This window comes from Parasteatoda tepidariorum, chromosome 6, assembly GCF_043381705.1.
Source record: "Parasteatoda tepidariorum isolate YZ-2023 chromosome 6, CAS_Ptep_4.0, whole genome shotgun sequence".
Taxonomy (NCBI): domain Eukaryota; kingdom Metazoa; phylum Arthropoda; class Arachnida; order Araneae; family Theridiidae; genus Parasteatoda; species Parasteatoda tepidariorum.
In genome coordinates this window covers 11,271,901-11,289,680 of record NC_092209.1, presented here as the reverse complement: position 1 = coordinate 11,289,680, position 17,780 = coordinate 11,271,901, and the positions used below count along the sequence as shown (strand labels likewise).

Below are 17,780 nucleotides of genomic sequence, written 5' to 3'. Positions count from 1 at the left end.
GTTTATTAATTTAATGAGGCTAAAATTTAAAATACATTAAAAATAATTTTTTTGGGAGGGGGGATGTTAATTTTTTATGCACCATAAGAAATACGATAAAGTGTTGTCACTATAGCCATTATTAGACTAGTGGGGATCGTAGAGGTTAAGGTTCCACAATAGTGACGAACGTCATGATTAAGATGATGAGGTCAGCATTGCGCACAGGCTGCTTTTACTTCTTATAGAATGCGGAGGCTTATCTATGGAAAGAAGCACGTATGGCAAATCTACTACCGGGGACTGTCATAAAATATTTATAATCTCTTTCTTTTTTTTATGCAATACGAAATAAAAGCATTATGTGAAGTATTTAACCCTTTTGGCGATATTGCATTGCATTTTTTTTAAAAAAAAAATAGATAAATAAATAAATAAAAATTAATTATAGCAAGAAAATTATCTCTTTTTAATTGTAATGCATTCATGTTTATTCGAAATCAGCATTGGTTAGAAATAAAATGGTCTGTTTTATCATATTTACCAAAGATTAAACTGCGTTTTTTCATTTGTCAATAAAAATTTTAATAATTTGTTTAACCCTTTCGCGCCGACTGTCACAAATACGTGCCAGCATAAAGACATATCAATCAGGGTAAAAAGATAAAACTGGTAATCAAAGAAAATTCTTTAGTAAATGTACCAATTTTTAAAAAAAAAAAATTATTTAATTATAAATTTTGTTGATGATGTGTACCGATGTTAAATATCTTAAACGTTAATTAAGGTGATGTTACAATTAAAATATATATTACACAAAGTAATGGGTTGTAAAATTTGATAGATGTATTCAGTCGATAAAGTTTAAGACAATAAAAAAAAAAGAGAGATTATTTAAACAATAAATTTTGGTAATAAATTTGGATCATCATAAATTGATGTGAAGAAAAGGCCAAAAGTGATCGAAAATAGTGGAAGGACATGTTGCTTAAGTGCCACGTGAATTAACCCAACAGCAAGGGCTCGTGGTCAAGATAAAGTTAGGGGACGACTGAATAACAACTATGAAATTTATACACAACAATAAATAAGTTGTAACTATCCTCTAGTCAAATAAATACCATAAAAAAATGAGTTACTCACCTCCAGGGCTTCAAGTGGCAAAACATGGTTTTGGAGCATCTTTGGAGCAACAAAAAAGCAATTTTGGAGCAGCAAAACAAAGATTTGGAGCATATTTAATAAATAGAATTAAAAGAAGAATTTAATAACAAGAATTTTTAATTTTGTCCATTAATAACATATCTTATTTTTTACACTTTTTTGAAGGTCCCTGCATTAACAAATTAAGTTTCTTTTTGGTACCTTCCAATGCTGTTAAATATTCTGCTATCCTCGACTTAGCCTCAGATAAGAGGATCCGTCCGCTTTCTATAATCGACATGTCTTTCTTATTTTACCCATCTTTAATATTTTTTCAGCTGCGGCTAAGAGATCTTGAGAAGCCTTCAATTTTTTTTTGCAAATCAATTTCAGCAGCTTTCAATCTGCTTTCCTCAGTTTCAGTGTTTTTTGCTTTCTTTTTTCTCAACCTCTAGTCGAGCAGAATAATTTTTAAATGCTGCACGAGCCACTTTAATCATATCTTTGTCAACTTTAAAGTTATTTAAACCCCTATTTTGTTGATATATCTAGTAACAAAGTGATCATCTAGTAACTAAGATGCCTCTCCAGGCTATATAATGGATGGGGTTACTGTTGCCAGATATCTTATTGACTTAATAGAAGCTTCTTCCATTCTCATTACAGGATGCAACACTTTAAGATGGTACAGTAATCTATTTTTAAGAGGCAATACTTTTAATAAATTTTCTGCGCATGCCAAGTAAAAAGACCTGGCACCTAAATACATAATTTTTTTTCTGAAGAAGATAAGGATGTCATCGCCTTTGGTATCTAGTCCAACATCTATTAAATTCTAATTTTGCCAAATTTCTGCATTTTCTACATCCAATGATTTTAAGTCCTTTCCTGACAAACATGAAAAGCAGAACTCTTCAAGAAACGCCCTAACAATGCTTTAACTAGGAACACCATTTCATCACACAGCAAGTGAATCAATGGTGTTTCAGTTTTTAAAAGACCTAAAAATTTATTTAATAATGCCGAAATATTTCTTTAAAAAAAAGAGCTTTTGTCAAAAGNTTTTCAATGTATTATTATAGCGATTTTTCACTTACGGTCTCTTTTCTTTATGGTGCTTCTGTGTACGTCACCGCTTCAGGAAAGCATTTCCGACCCCACATTGCTATATGATTTCGAGTCGTCAGGATGCCCCCTACCCCTCTTAGAAGTTCTGAAGCGCTTAACTGAGACACCCTGTATAACATTAAACTGACAATACTTAAAGTAAAAGCAAAGTAAGTCTGTCAAATTAGCAACGACTACATTTAAGTTACCGTTTTTTTTTAAAATTACATCCTGATTCTGATTTTGTACGAATGCTTTTCTGAATCACCCGTCCCCAAGGGGTTAATTAAGCACAATTATATTTTAAAGTTTTACAAATATAACTAGGCAACAGAAACAAGCAAGCACAACAAATGTCTCTGGGTTAAAGAAGAACTATAACATAACCGGATGATTACTCAATATTTTCAAACTTAAAACAAGGAAATTGAAATTTTTTAAAAAAATAATCACGCTTTGCTAACATCAAAACAATAAAATCATCGCAATATAAAAAATTCATTAACCCTTTCGCGCCGACTGTCACAAATATGTTACAGCATAAAACAGTATCAATTAGGGTAAAAAGATAGAACTGGTAATCAAAGTATTTCTTTAGCAGTTTATTTGTGGGCGGAGTTATAATTGTTTGATTTATTTAATTCACCAATACTTTGTTCAAAATAAAACTATTTAGTTATACTTTGAATTAACATTGATTATGTATATGATTAAACTAACAATAATTAAAGTCAAAGCAAAATAAGTCTGTCAAATTAACAACTACTACATTTAAGTTACCGTTTTTTATTTAATTACAACTTGATTCTGATTTTGTACGAATGCTTTTCTGAATTACCCGTCCCCAAGGGGTTAAAGATCACAGTGTAAATAATTACGATTTGTTATGACAATTACAAATAAAATAGCTACAATCAAATTATATATTTTGGTTAGTTCATTTACTGTTCAATAAAAAAACCGATGATCTTAATATAATTATGTTTAACTGACATATTATAACAGATAGTAAGAGAAAATATACACATAATTAAATACAAAACTCTTGACTAAATAGCGACAATAATACATTCTTTAATGAGACCAGAATGCATTCTGGTCTATTGAAAAAAAAAAAATTTATCTTTGCATCACAATGGAGCAAATTAGAGATAAAGCAAAAAAAAAAAAAAAAAAAAATTAAACAGATTTGAATTATAAATTTTTCGACATTCAGTGGGCAAAAAAGAAATAAACTGACCATCCTGATAACTTTTGATCTTCACGTTCTCCTCATCTGACTTAAAATATGCTAATAAATAAGTGCAGGGACGATATTTTAAATTACGAAATAAGGGGTTAAAACATACTTAAAACATAAAATTTTTTTCGACTGATTTGGATTTCTGAACCCCAAAACATAGGGGGTAGTCGCAATCTAAGAAGTAACTCTAATGCTTTTCAAGTGAAATGAAATTTTCCCCCACTCAGTTATAAAGGTCGTTTATAATTGTGTAAATTGTTAAAAAATAACTTTAAGTAAATGCTGATTATTTTATTTGATAGTCGTAAACAATTTGAATTGTAAGGTATACGTTTTTACATCGTTTTAAAAAAAGGTAGTTTAACAAGGAAAAATTTATTATGGATTAGAATTAAAAATATAATACTTTCTAATATATAACATTAAAAGGAGAAAGCATAAATGTCCCTTTCGATATATATACGTATATTCAGAAGTGCCAACTTGTTCTGATTAATGGGGAACTTTTTTCTAGTGGCAAAATTTACGTTTTAATGCTTGATTTTTGGTTTATGTAAACTTATTATAAAATTATTTTTTCCGCCCATACATATGTATAATTCGAAATTTTGTGTGAAACAATTTCATTCGCTATCTTGTAGTAAGCATTTTAAATTTTTCCAAAATTATCTGAAATTTGAAAGTTTTGGTTTTTAAATCTCTACCACTTATTAAAATATTTCAAAGAAATTTAAAATAATAAGTAAATAATATTTCAACCATAATGCAAAAAATAGGATAAAAAAAATATCAATATTATATTATAATGACCTTGCATAATAAATTCATTAGCTAGGAGATACTTTGAAGCAAATAGTTCAAGAGTTCTCAGAAAGGCATTAGTTCTCATTAAAGGCTCGAGAATATAGAATAGTTAAAACTAATTTAATACTGATTTACAGAGGGAGCTAGGAGGCTCCGCCCTCTGCTCGCTAACGCTCGTCAACCCCCGAATCCTATGTGGTTCTCGCCGTGAACCATGGCTCGCTGCGCTCGCTCGCCAATGAACACAATGTTCTAGCACAAAGACATAGTATATTATCATCAAAGACATAGTATTTTATCATCAAAGACATAGTATTGTACTTATGTAGAAGAATTCTACCAATGTTCTTATTGGCTTTTAAAAAAGTATATTAGCTATTTAGATTGTACATGGTGAAAAAATCAAAACATTAGCTAAATAAGAAACATATTAGCAAAATAAATTATCAAATATTGCTTCACTAATATTCTGCATTTTAAAGCGTGAAAATTCAATGCATAAATAAACGCGAAATATAAAAAAATTCAATGCATTCAATACAAACACTTAAACGTTTTTTAGACGTTTAGGTAGCTCCCAGTAGAAAAATATCAATTCAACAGCGGCCTTTTAAAGCATTCTCACTTCAATTAATTAATTAATTCCTAATTGAGTTTAAATTAAATATTGTCATGTTTTTAGTGCATGAATCTGAATTGAACAACCTGATAATGCTCACTCTGGTTATTGTTATCTGGTTGCTCACTACGTGCTCTTGCGCGCCGAATCCAATCAATTAAAAATGAAAACTGTTGCCAGCGCGAGAAAAGAAATATCATCGGTTTTATTGATACATACATACGTAGGTATTAGCGTTTTATATAATATAGATAGATAGTACTTACTATTAAGCTTTCAGTTTGAAAACTAGGCGTTACCTTTGTTCTTGAAGTAAGGTTAAGATAATAAATTTTAAATATAAAGATTATCCAAATTTCATTGCGTTGAAACTATGATCTTGAACATGATACACAAGAACACAAGCCTCAATCAATTTTAACTCACCAGGAAATCAATAGCTAAAGCTGCTGCTCTTAGCGAGTTTTTTTAAACTTATTTTGTAGTTGTTGACAAACATGAATTGTAATGCTTGAATGTTAAAAACCATTTTTTAATAATAAAAGTGGTAGTTTCTTTCAAATCTAATTTTGGTTTTTAGAGCATCACCATTATACATTGTACTTCGAAAATACCGTTGTTCCGCTTTGTAAAAGGTTATTTTCTAATGATTACGAAATTTAAACTAATTAATGAAAATAAAATGAAAATTACTTTAGTATTTTTCATTATAAGTCATTTTTCCTCAGACACATATCAAAAATTCACAGTATCATTTGAAATCTAACTTTCGAAGCTGTCTCGTCGGGGCATTATTAAAAAGTAGGCGTAATTATCCTTATTCCGCTATTTTTTAAATTCACTACTAGTTTATTACTACTTTCGCTGAGGGTGGAGCAGTTATCTTGGTGATTCTTTTCTACGTTCTAAAGTGCAGATAAATTCAATCTATCGTTGACGAGTATTTCAAACATAAATTTCTTTTATTCTTATAATAACAGTTCCTTTTAAAATAACTACTTTCTATTCTACGGTATCTGATTAATAGCAGAAATTCTATCTTAAAAATTATCACAAAAATCCTGGAAAACTATTGGTTTCAAAAACATATTATACACTAAAATTTGTGTTTTTATAATATTTTTGTACTCCCGCAGACCCAAATTAGATGCTGCATTTCAAATAGGTGGAGTCTTTAATTACTTTCAATGCAATTTTGTTGATTAACACTAGTAAAATTACGTTACTAAATAATACAATATATAATAATATATTATAATATATATAATAAAATCACTATGATGAGTAGACAGTTCGTTAGCCGGAAGTAGAATTGTCGGAAGTAGAATTTTACCGATATCATTTATGTCGTGAAACAGGAGATCTGTTTGAGAGATTTTCCTTAAGATTTTCTGTCATAACATTTAAGTGATGGTGCAAGGGCATCTTGCTAGAGAAATGTAGGCCGAGAATATTCGACAGTTTTGGACCCTAGGGATGGGTTTGACGAAAATATTGAAACTAAAATTTTCAGCAATTCGTCTTCTAGAGAAGTTAATGGTAGCATTTTTCTTTCTGGAACAATTTCAATAATCCAATCATTACACCATTTCTGAATTTGGTGAATACTGGTACTTTTATTATTTAAATTATGGAAACAAAAATATTTATAAGAAAACAATAACTTTAGGACTTATAATCAGTTTTATGCTGATGACAACCAAACCAAAATGAAAATTAATGTATTATAACTGGATTTTACCATGAGATTTTCCCGCCAATAAAAATGTAATGACAACAATAGAAAACTGAGACACCATCATAAGATTTTTATATTTATTAAGATAAAATATATTCACTGCTTTTAAAAATTGATAGATAAATGTTTTGTGATCCTTACAACGAGTTAGAAATATTATTTTATGAATCGAAATACAAGATACTCTTCAATATTTTTTCACAAGTGATAAAAAATAAAATCCAAAACGAAATTTCCTTTTCTTTCTCCAGTTTCCATAGGGTTTGGTTTAAACAAGATACTATGTTGATAGCTGAGTCTAAAAACGTAATGGTAAGTAAAAAAATTACTGTTATTTGTTTCCTTTTTCGAGTAAAATAACATATCCTCAATTACGGAAAAATATTTAGAAGGAATATCTAATGTCCCTAAAACGTCTGTTGTACTGTGAGTATTAAATTTTAGGTACAATTAGAGTTTAGGCCAAAACAAATACTAGCATTAACAATCTTAGTGGTCGTATAATGTAAACAAAAATTACCATTACTCAAAAAAAAGAGAAAAAGAAATATTAAATTTGCCAAAAGGTTCAAGCCAAAAGAATTAGATTTATTTATAAAAAAAAATTACTTACCCTCAGCTTTAGAGTACACATTTGCTGAAAAGAAAACTACCCCCCCCTTTTTTTAAACCTATAACAACCAGTTAAACAAAATAGCAAAAATGAAAACCATCATTTCATTAAAAAGTGACTCCAATCATTAAGATAAAAAAAGATATTTATTGTAGATAATAGCATGGTAAATTAAGCATAAAGATTATAAAATAAAATTTTAGGTTTTAAAATGCAAGGTGGTTGAACATTGATGGAAATTTGTATAACTTAAAGTTCTTTAGAAGAAAAATTGAAATTAATAGTCCAGTGACCTCTTTGAAACAATTACTATGGCAATAAGAAAATCAACGAAATCATACCACGTGCCCCCTGGCACGGACTGGATGGCACTTTACATGAATGTTATAACAAACAAGATCTAGATCGTCGTTTCATCCTCCTTTTACCCAACTTATTCTTTACATAAGTTTCTGTGCCCACATGGCTCGCGTTTCTCTGAGATCCCACATGGCTTTCTTGCTTCAGCCAAAATTCCGTGGAGCACGACGTCTATCAACGAGGAGATCTAGCGAGCGAGAGCCCTTGCACACCGCACGCACTCCTTTTTATATACTTTCCAAAACACCACCATTGCCACCACCACAAAACTCACAGAAAGAAATAATTTCTCAAAAATAATATTATTGTTTTAACAATAATCGAAAGATAATTATACAATAAAAATAACTTGCATATGTTGTGAAAATCTTAATCATTTAACCATTTAACAAAGCTCAAAAATTTAATTCAAAAACCCATCAAATCAGCAGAAGAAAAAAAAAACTTAAACTGAATAAACTGAAAGTAACATTTAAACTTGGATCCTTACAATCCAGTAGTAAAACTGATGCTGCCACCTTTCTGCTTAAAAAGAAATTAACTGAACAAATGTTTAAAAATAAACTGAAACTTGTTCACTATTAATAAAAGAAACATAAAATATATTTAACTATGAAAAAGTTAATTGCCTAAAATCCAAATTAAATATCTAAAAAAAACTGATTTCTTACAAGAAAGAAAAAGTATTAAAGTTTATCAAAAATAAAAGAGATTTAAAAAGTTAAAAGGTTAACGAAAACATGTAGAATTTCTGAATTCTACACTGCGGTATCAAAAATAATTATTCATTAAAATTCAGGTTCCATAATATTTCTACACTCTCTTTGTCCCAAATAAGGTGCTACATTTGATGTAGGTGGAGTTTATCAGATTGAAACCAGGCAAAGTTATGCTACTATATAATAAAAAAAATATTATATCTATATGATATTATTGTATTATATAGTATTATAATAAATTCACGTATCTTTAGGCAAGAAGATGGTTTTGGGCAATTAGTTTGTCTTTATGAAATAGGGCGAGACTTTGGTTATCAATGGGAGCCTGAGAATATAAGATATTTGAAACCATTTTAATACTGATTTAGCCCTTTCGAAGGCCGTGGGAAGTATACTTCCCACCACTTTTAATTTAGGTTTCCATTTTTTAAAAACTTCAGATTTCTTGAAGTGCGTCTGAATAAAATTGGTAGCCATTTGTTAGTTTACAAAAATGTATAAAAGTTATAAAATACATAATTCCGTTTGAAGTTTGTAAAATTTATTTTATAAATAAAGAACAATAAAAGTCAATAAATTCCTAAGAGGTCGTGTTAAATATATTTACTTCTAAAAAAATGGAATTTTTATAAACTAAATGAGTTTTTTTTTCTTACATTAATTACTATTCTTAAAACAATTTCAATTCCAAAAACACTTTAATTTATCTTTACTAGATATAAAGGGCCCATTAAAGGGTTAAGGAGGGGAAACTTGCGAGTAAAATAGGCGTTACCTTTGTTCATGTATTATGAATATAAGACGAATAATTAAAAATCAAAAGTATAATTCAGGATCTGCTTTCTTAAACTAACTTAACAAAATTAACTCACTAATACATCAGTAACTAATGCTGCTGCTCTTAGCGAGTCTCATGTAATAGATAACCTTATATTACATATGGCGCATGAGATTAATCGACAAATAGCAAGTAAAAAAATCAAAAAAATTTAATTTAATAATAAAACTGGTAATTCTTTTAACAAAATTTCAGCTTTTAAAAATTGATATTTGTACATCACGATTTGGCAATGCCTACGCTTTGTAGAAGGTTATTTTCTAATGGTTATGAAATTTACTTTATGGAAATTACTTTAGTATTTCTCATTATAGATCGTTTTTCATAGCCGCATATCAAATATTTTTGGTATCATATATGATGCAACTTTTGAATCTGGCCCATGTTGGCATTATTTAAAACTAAGTGTAATTATCCTTATTCCGCAAATTTTTTAAATACACTACTAGTTTATTACTACTTTCGTTGAGGGCGGAGCAGTTATCTTGGTGATTCTTTTCTACGTTCTAAAGTGCAGATAAATTTAATCTATCGTTGACGAGTATTTCAAACATAAATTTCTTTTATTCTTATAATAACAGTTCCTTTTAAAATAACTACTTTCTATTCTACTGTATCTGATTAATAGTAGAAATTCTATCTTAAAAATTACCACAAAAATCCTGGAAAACTATCGGTATCAGAAACAAATTTTACACTAAAATTTGTGTTTTCATAATATTTTTGTACTCCCGCTGTCCCAAATTAGATGCTGCATTTCAAATAGATGGAGTCTTTAATTACTTTCAATGCAATTCTGTTGATTAACACTGAAATTACGTTACTAAATAATACAGAANATAAAATATTATTATATATTAAAAAATATTATAATATATAATAATATATTATAATATATATAATAAAATCATTATAATATGTATAGTAAAATCATTATAATTAGTAGACGGTTCGTTAGCCCGAAGATAGTATTGAGCAATTAGCGGAACAATCCGTACAAAATGTGCGTGGCTCAAGAAAAAGCGAATAAATTGATATTTGAAATTAATTTAGTACTTATTAACCTCTGCTAGAGGGGTGAGTGATATAAGCATTTTCAGGGTGGTGACAATCAGGGTAAAAAAGATAAAAGCTAATAAACTATTTTTATAGCAGTTTATTTGTGGGCGGGGCAATAATAGTTTGTTTTGTTATATAACCACGACTTAGTTCAAATTAAAAGTTATATAATCACACTTCTGGTTTCGCTTTTGTCAGTCAAAATACTAAAAAACTGTTATAACTAAATTAGTTTTATTAGTACGTCTGTCAACAAATTTCTAAAACACGAAGAAGAAAAAATTTCCCGAAATTTAAAATATCCACTTTTTATCAGAAAGTGTTTTTCATAAATAGTTGGATATCAGTTGTATCAGTTAGAACACAAATGTGTTGAGAAATTTTTTTTTCCACAACCGGTGGAGGTAGTTTAGAAGGTTTCTTTTCGCAAAATAATTCCCCGTTCGAATGCGTTTACGTTTTATTAACATTTACAGTTTATTTGTTACAGTTTATTTTTAAAACAAATTTTCATTAATTTTTTTAAATAAATATTATTCTTCACATTATTATTATTATTTTTTAATATTTAGCAGTCAATAGAACTCAAGACTTCACATGCTCTTTGAAACTTTTTTTTAGCTATTATCGTGATATATTGATTTATGAAACCAAAATTAAAAATCTATTGCTTGTAACTAATTGGAACTTTATTTTTCAAAAAATTATTTTAATCCATGGCTAAACACTTAAAAATATAAAAAGTCCTTAACTTTCGCTTTTTTATACCTAAACAATTTATATCACCTAATTTGCATCTTGTCTTGTCTTGATATTAGAGCTCGGTACCTGGGTCCGTCAACTGAAAGCGTCCACACGGTTTTTACAGGTAGTCCGATCAGACCACTATTATGGTAAACCAGTTTACGAAAGTGCCCTTTAGTACAAAATCTAGTAGAAATGAGAAATTGGTAGCAAATATATGTCTAAAAATTTGCTTAATTTATGAATATGATTGATTTGTCTTATTTACTTGTCTACTACTATAGATTCCATTCTCAAATATATATGACAAATTTCTCTCAGACACTTTAAAACTAAAATTTGGGTTCAAGTGCAAGTGCTATGGGTGGCTGACCTTATTTATAAGCAACCTGCCAACATTTGCTATCGTTTAACCCTTTCGTACCGGACGGGCAATCTGCTGTCTCAGTCTGGCAAATTTTTGATATTACGGCTGGGATAACATATGTCCCATTTACTGAAAAATATCTAAGACAGAAAATAACGCCCACTTTGGTCTCCAAACAAATTTTAAGGCCGTCTCATCGTTCTGAGTCCATAAATTTCTCACGTCAATCGTTCCTCATCTAATCAAGCAAGCGACAACTTGCTCCGGACAGCGAATAAATATTTTCGAGTGGTAGTTTATTAACAGTGATTTTTGTTTTAATAAATTCAATTTATTAGGATTTCAACTACCACTATTTCTAAATAATTCGAAGGCTTATTCGAAGGCTTCTTCCACTGATAAAGGGTCGAATGAGTCAAAAGAGAATATACCCCGATAACAAGTTGAGACAGCTCGCTTATGTTAGTGAGTCTTCTGAAAGCGAAAACACTGTAGAGGAGACCGACAATGAAGTCGTTTCACCCAGTCACAATGATTTGTTACCTGCACCACGAATGCCACTAGTTAGTTACATCAAGGGTCAAACAAATTTCTCTATTGGCAACAAAGCCACCGAAGTGTATTCTTACTTCAAGATCTTCCCCAAAAGCTTATTCATTTACATTGCCCATTGTGCGTACGAAAGTACAGAAATGGAAAGAAAGAACATTTGGACATGCGAGCAAGGAAGTCAATAAGCAAAGGCCCTCTTCCTCCAAAACTATATCATCATCAACAGCGAAACTTTTCAATGTTGGAAACCATTTCCCGATTGAAGGAAAAACGCGCAGAACATGTGCATGTTGCGTAAAAATGAAAAAAGAGGCACGCTCGAAAATAGTGTGCAAGTCTTACAACGTAGCAGCACTGTGCAAGAACTGTTTCCAACTCTACCACACCTTCAAGAAACCCAAACTTTAGATACTGCTGTTCCTTCACTACTTTCAAATTGTTCAATTTTTTACCTTTCTTATTTTGTAACTGTTAATTTCGAAAAGTGTTTATAAATAAAAATGTTAACGCAAATGTACATGAAAACGTTAATGAAAAAGAACATCGCCTAAAATAATCATCAAAATGATAAGTAAAATATCAATAAAAATGAGTTATTGACTGTAGAATTCCGGCCGGGACATACCCTGTCCCGGGATTTAGATGCTTTGAGCTTACGGTGGGACATATGCTGTCCCATCAAAGAAGCTTGTGAAATAATTGTTATTGATGGTGCGCTGTTATGGGGACGTTTATGCGTCTCCAAGACCTTCAATTTTCTACGCATAAAAGTTATTTAATCTAATAATCGCTTGGAGGAGAAATAACTGATCCCGTCAATGGGGCGCACTCTTTCTGATTTTTCGACGTATTGAAAGGGTTAAGAAACTGTTTTTCAGTGCTAGCAAAATTTCGGTTATAAAGTATTATCTCGCGCAGTAGTAGCCCAGTAGTTGGAGAATCGGAGTCCGGTTTATGGGGGCCGAAGTTCAATTCTTAATTCCCTTGACCCACCGAGTGCATGAGATATAGGTCTTCGTAAAATCTGGGGAATCGAAGGTCTTGTGGTAGGCCCTGAGTAGTACCATGGGAACCGGGTAGTTTGTTTTAAAATATTTCTGCTCCAATTCACTATTACTGATAAAATATTTCACGAATGCATTGAAGATAGGAGGATAGGCATCTGGAGTAGCTACCAATTTTTACAAATCTCGAAGAAAATGTCTTCTAGCGGAAGCAACCAAAATATAAATCCTGTTTCAAGATTTATAATGTTCACATTTTGGTTTAAAATGCCTCAAATTTTTTTTTATTTACTTATGTNGACATATCGTCGCTTTGAAACTAAACCGTAGTAACTCAAAAAAAAATCGAAAAATGAGATATTTGGGTCATTTTGTGTAAACAAAATCAACCTTTCAGAGAAACTACGTGTTATCTTCATAGTTCCATAAAATAAATTTAGAGAGCAGTTAAATCGCTATCGCATTGCCGCGATTAGCATTAGAGCGGAAAATTTGAATTCGCTCTCCTGAAAAACTTGCTTTTTTGAGTTACCACGGTTTAGTTTCAAAGCGACGATATGATGCAACTTTTGAATCTAGCTCATGTTGGCATTATTTAAAACTATGTGTAATTATCCTTATTCTCTAATTTTATTGCTTCTCTACCATAGTTTATTACTACTTTCGCTGAGGGCGGAGCAGTTGTCGTCTTGGTGATTCTTTTCTACGTTCTAAACTGCAGATAAATTTAATCTATCTTTAACGAGTATTTGAAACATAAATTTATCTTATTCTGCTAATTACTATTTCTTTTCGAAAAACTACTTTCTATTCAGTAGTATTTGATAAATAGCAGAAATTCTATCTTAAAAATTATCTCTAAAATTCTCGACAACTATAAGTATCAAAAACAAATTATACACTAAAATTTGAGTTTTTATAATAATTTTGTACACCCATTGTCCCAAACTAGTTGCTACTTTTCTGGTAGGTGGAGTCATTAATAACTTCTCATGCAGTTTAGTAGAATAACACGAGAAATATTATGTCACTATATAATAAAATAATATTATATTATTATAACATGTATAATATCATTATAATAAATTTGAGGTTTATTATCCGGAAGATAGCATACAAAATGTGCGTTTCTAATGATAAAGCAAATAAAGGCTACTTGAAACTAATTTAGTACGGATTAACCTTTTCGAGACTGGCGAGTCATATTTGCACTTTCAGGGTGGCGATAATCAGGGTAAAAAAAAAAGCTGTTAGCTAAACTATTTATATAGCTGTTTATTCGTGGGTTGGGTAATAAAGGTTTGCTTTGTTTAACTCACCACAACTCAGTCTGAATAAAAAATTATATAGTTGCACTTTTAACTGACGTTCAGCAAGTTCAACCCCTCGGGGCCTGATCAGGGGTAAGCTAATCCCTGTAACTTAACTCGCCCCCCTTTCGTATGTATTTCTAAACTGTAAATATTTATTAATGTCTATTTTCCCATTGTACTTTAATTTTATCTTTTGTCGTGTACTATTTTATTACTTGTAATTTTGTTGTTGCCTAATAATTGCAAAGTGCCATTTTTTCCACCTCTCAAGAACTCCTTTTTGCTCCCCAAACTTTAATTTTTTCATGTATGTTTCTTAGTTTAATTTCAGGAAGAATGGGAAAAGGGCCGTAAGGCCTCAGACGCCCAGTTCCACTACAACGGTCGTGCAGCAAGTTATGTGTCATAGAACAAGTAATGAAAAATATCCTACAATATTGAGTAGATGCTTAAGACTTAAAATAAAAGCAAATTATCCACGTCCTAACCCAAGCTACCGCTTTTTTTCTAATAATCTAGTTTAATTAATTTCTCTCTTTCAGTGGATTTGTGCATAGATCAAAAAAGTTGTCATTCCAGTATCACTCTTCAACGATCTATCTATCATTGACGAAAATATGAGAAATCTATTTTAATGGTTGAGTTAAGTACCACTTCTTTTAAAAATTCATTTTCTATAAGAAAATATCTAATGAATTAATGTTAATTAATTTAAATCAAAAATCTTAAAAACTATCGAATTTAGAATAAGGTGATATGTTGACATTCCGTTAACAGGCAAAGTTTAAAACTTTAGCTTTTCGTTGAGTGTAGCATACCTGCCAACTTTCACTCTTTCCGATAATGGATTTTCTGAGTGGTTGTAAAACAATAAACGAAAAACAATCTGACTCAAAAATATATTTATATTTTGATCCCATTGAAAATCGCTTGCGCAATGATTATTATGCTTTGATATATTTATTGTAATTATTTATATGTAGTGGTGGTCAAACTCATTTATAATTATCATTATAATTCAAAAAGTTAATTGGAATAACCTGAGTATTGCTACCACTTTAAATATGAAAATAAAATCTTCCGGAAGAGTTGGCAGGTATGGTGTAGTAAGACCCTCAAACTGCAGTTTTTTATTTTCTTTGGTAAAATAATATTTAAATTCACATGTCGATATAGCTGGAAATGAGATTGCTGACAGTTTGGCCAAAGCAGGTGCTGAAGAGGCCATTACGACTGTCGCTCCTCTTACTTACTTGAAGCATTTTTCTAAATGTAAGGCAAATAATATGGCCATTTGGACGGTCCCGCCGTTACATTCATGGTATCAGAGTAGGTGCCCAGGGGGCTCCTTGGCTCGAGGCAGCAATAGACGAGAACAAACAGCCATTACTCGTTTCCTCAGTGGACATCTGTCATCAATGACTTATATCGATGGTAATAAACATTTTGAAATCTGCACTAAGTGTTCTGCTGCCTAGGTTTTCCCAGACCATATTTTATCTTGTCTGAGACTTACCAGGCAGGACCTGGTTCAAGCTCCCCTGTTGGTGCTTGACTTTCTCAGAGTGAACGAGCTTATGGACTTGATCTAGCTCTGCTGGTCATAGGGATGAGAACAACAACGCTTATTTTCTATTTGAATTTCTAAGTGAAAACTGAGCGTCATAGCTATAATTTTGTTTATAACGGGAGCAGAGAAATATTTGATCAACTACTAAAGCTCGAAGTTATTCAAAATTCGAAAATCAGGACGACTTCAGAATAATTTTACAGACACTCGTTAAGAATTGTTTTAAAAAGTAATGCATATTATTTTTGAAATGTTCCCTACACTGTATTGCATATGATTGTTATATTTAGAGATGATAGGGAAATTTTCGGTGTAATATTTACTCTGTTTTACTGGAAAGAGGGGGGGGGGATACATTTCAAGAAGGCATCATTTTCTTTTATTTAGCGATTTCTGTTTCGCTTAACCCTTTGACGTAAAATTTTTAATCAACATATTTTTCTTACTTTTTTCACCTGTTTTTCAACCATAAGTATAATTCAGGTTGTACTAGCCTTTATCTAGCTTAAGTGAATAAAATAAACACGCTGCTGATGCCTCTGCCTAGCCTCATGTAATAGATATTATATGTTTCGATCAGACTATTGTGTTTAAATAAAATATAAAGAAAGTTGTGTGTGGGAAAATCTAGTAAACATAAGAATGTGGTAGCAGTTATATATCTAAGAATTTGTTTATTACATGAATATGATTAGTTTGTCTTAATTATTTACCTATATATTAAATTTCTCTCATTTACTTTTAAAATCGAATTTTGTTTCAATCGCACAGTAGGTTCGCACTTTCAAAATAAACTGCTCAGTCTACTAATAAACAACAGTGTGGATCCATTCTCATTTAGGAAGTGACGGTTTAAGTCAGGGGGGCAGCGAACTTGTATTTTTTGGCGGGGGGGAAATTTAGCCGAATGAAATTTTTAATTTCATCAAATCATAAATAAGCGCATAAATTATTCGTACACATAATAATGAAACATCAAGAGCGGTTCTAAAGAATATACGTATAAGTTTTAAACAACATAGTTGCTAATTTCTAACTTTTTCTATTGCACCAGGAAATTTTTATTTAAAGTAATAGCAAAATTAATATTTTGATGTTTAACATTTTGTTAGAAAAGCTTGATTCATGCCCTTCTCGATTATCATTATACTTCATTAGTTTAAACATATAAAAACTATCTGATGATTATTGATGCGGTTTTATATGCTGATGACATTTAGGAAATTTCCTATTACAATTATTGTCGCAGTTTATTTTTCATTATCATTAAAAAAAAAAAGCCTCTTAAAAGGCGCAAGTGTTTAGAGCTAATAAATAAGTATGATTTGTCTAATATAATATCAATAAACAAGCATTATCAATAAACAAGCATATTTTTAGAGGCCTAATCAATAATAGAATCAACTTTTCTAAGAGCTGAAGAAATAGATTTGCTTTAGCAAAATTAAAATAATTTGTTTGTGAAAAACTCAATAAATTTAGCAATTTAATTAATAAATCAAATCGAATCTAAAAACAAACTATGACATATTTAATTTTGTCAAAGAGGCCGAATATTGATTATGTATATATTTTGAATCTTTTAAAATACAGTTATTTTTGCAATTTGAAAAAATTAGGCTGAAAGCCTTGCTGAATAAGAATGTAATTCCTTTCCTTTAATAAAAAAAAATTAAATTATTTTGTTGCTTATATTTTCATTAAATGTTATTTTTTTCAACCAATGAATTACTATTTAAGGGTTTTTATGCTTAATTATTTTAGATAATAAATAAAATAGTTAATGAATTCTTCGATAAATATATAAAATAATGGAATTCTCTGTTTCCAGACATTTCTTATAAACTGAATTACAAATAATTTAGTGATAGGCATTTCCAGTCGTAAATAGATTACTATTTACGACTGGAAATGTTGATACGACTGGAAAATATTATTTTTAATAAAATAAGCCCCCGTTTGTTTTTCAACTCATTCGTTGTGTTATATATATATATACTATTTTATT

General features: G+C 30.3%; 1 long non-coding RNA gene across 1 annotated transcript in view; it reads right to left on the bottom strand.

The window, feature by feature from the left end:
• LOC122269363 (uncharacterized) overlaps positions 1–5,388 on the bottom strand; it is a 26,327-nt gene extending 20,939 nt beyond the window's left edge. Inside the window, exon 1 of the long non-coding RNA XR_011636943.1 lies at positions 5,162–5,388. This is a non-coding gene — a long non-coding RNA (uncharacterized lncRNA). The remainder of the gene's footprint in view (positions 1–5,161) is intronic.
• Between the last annotated feature and the right edge of the window lie 12,392 nt (positions 5,389–17,780).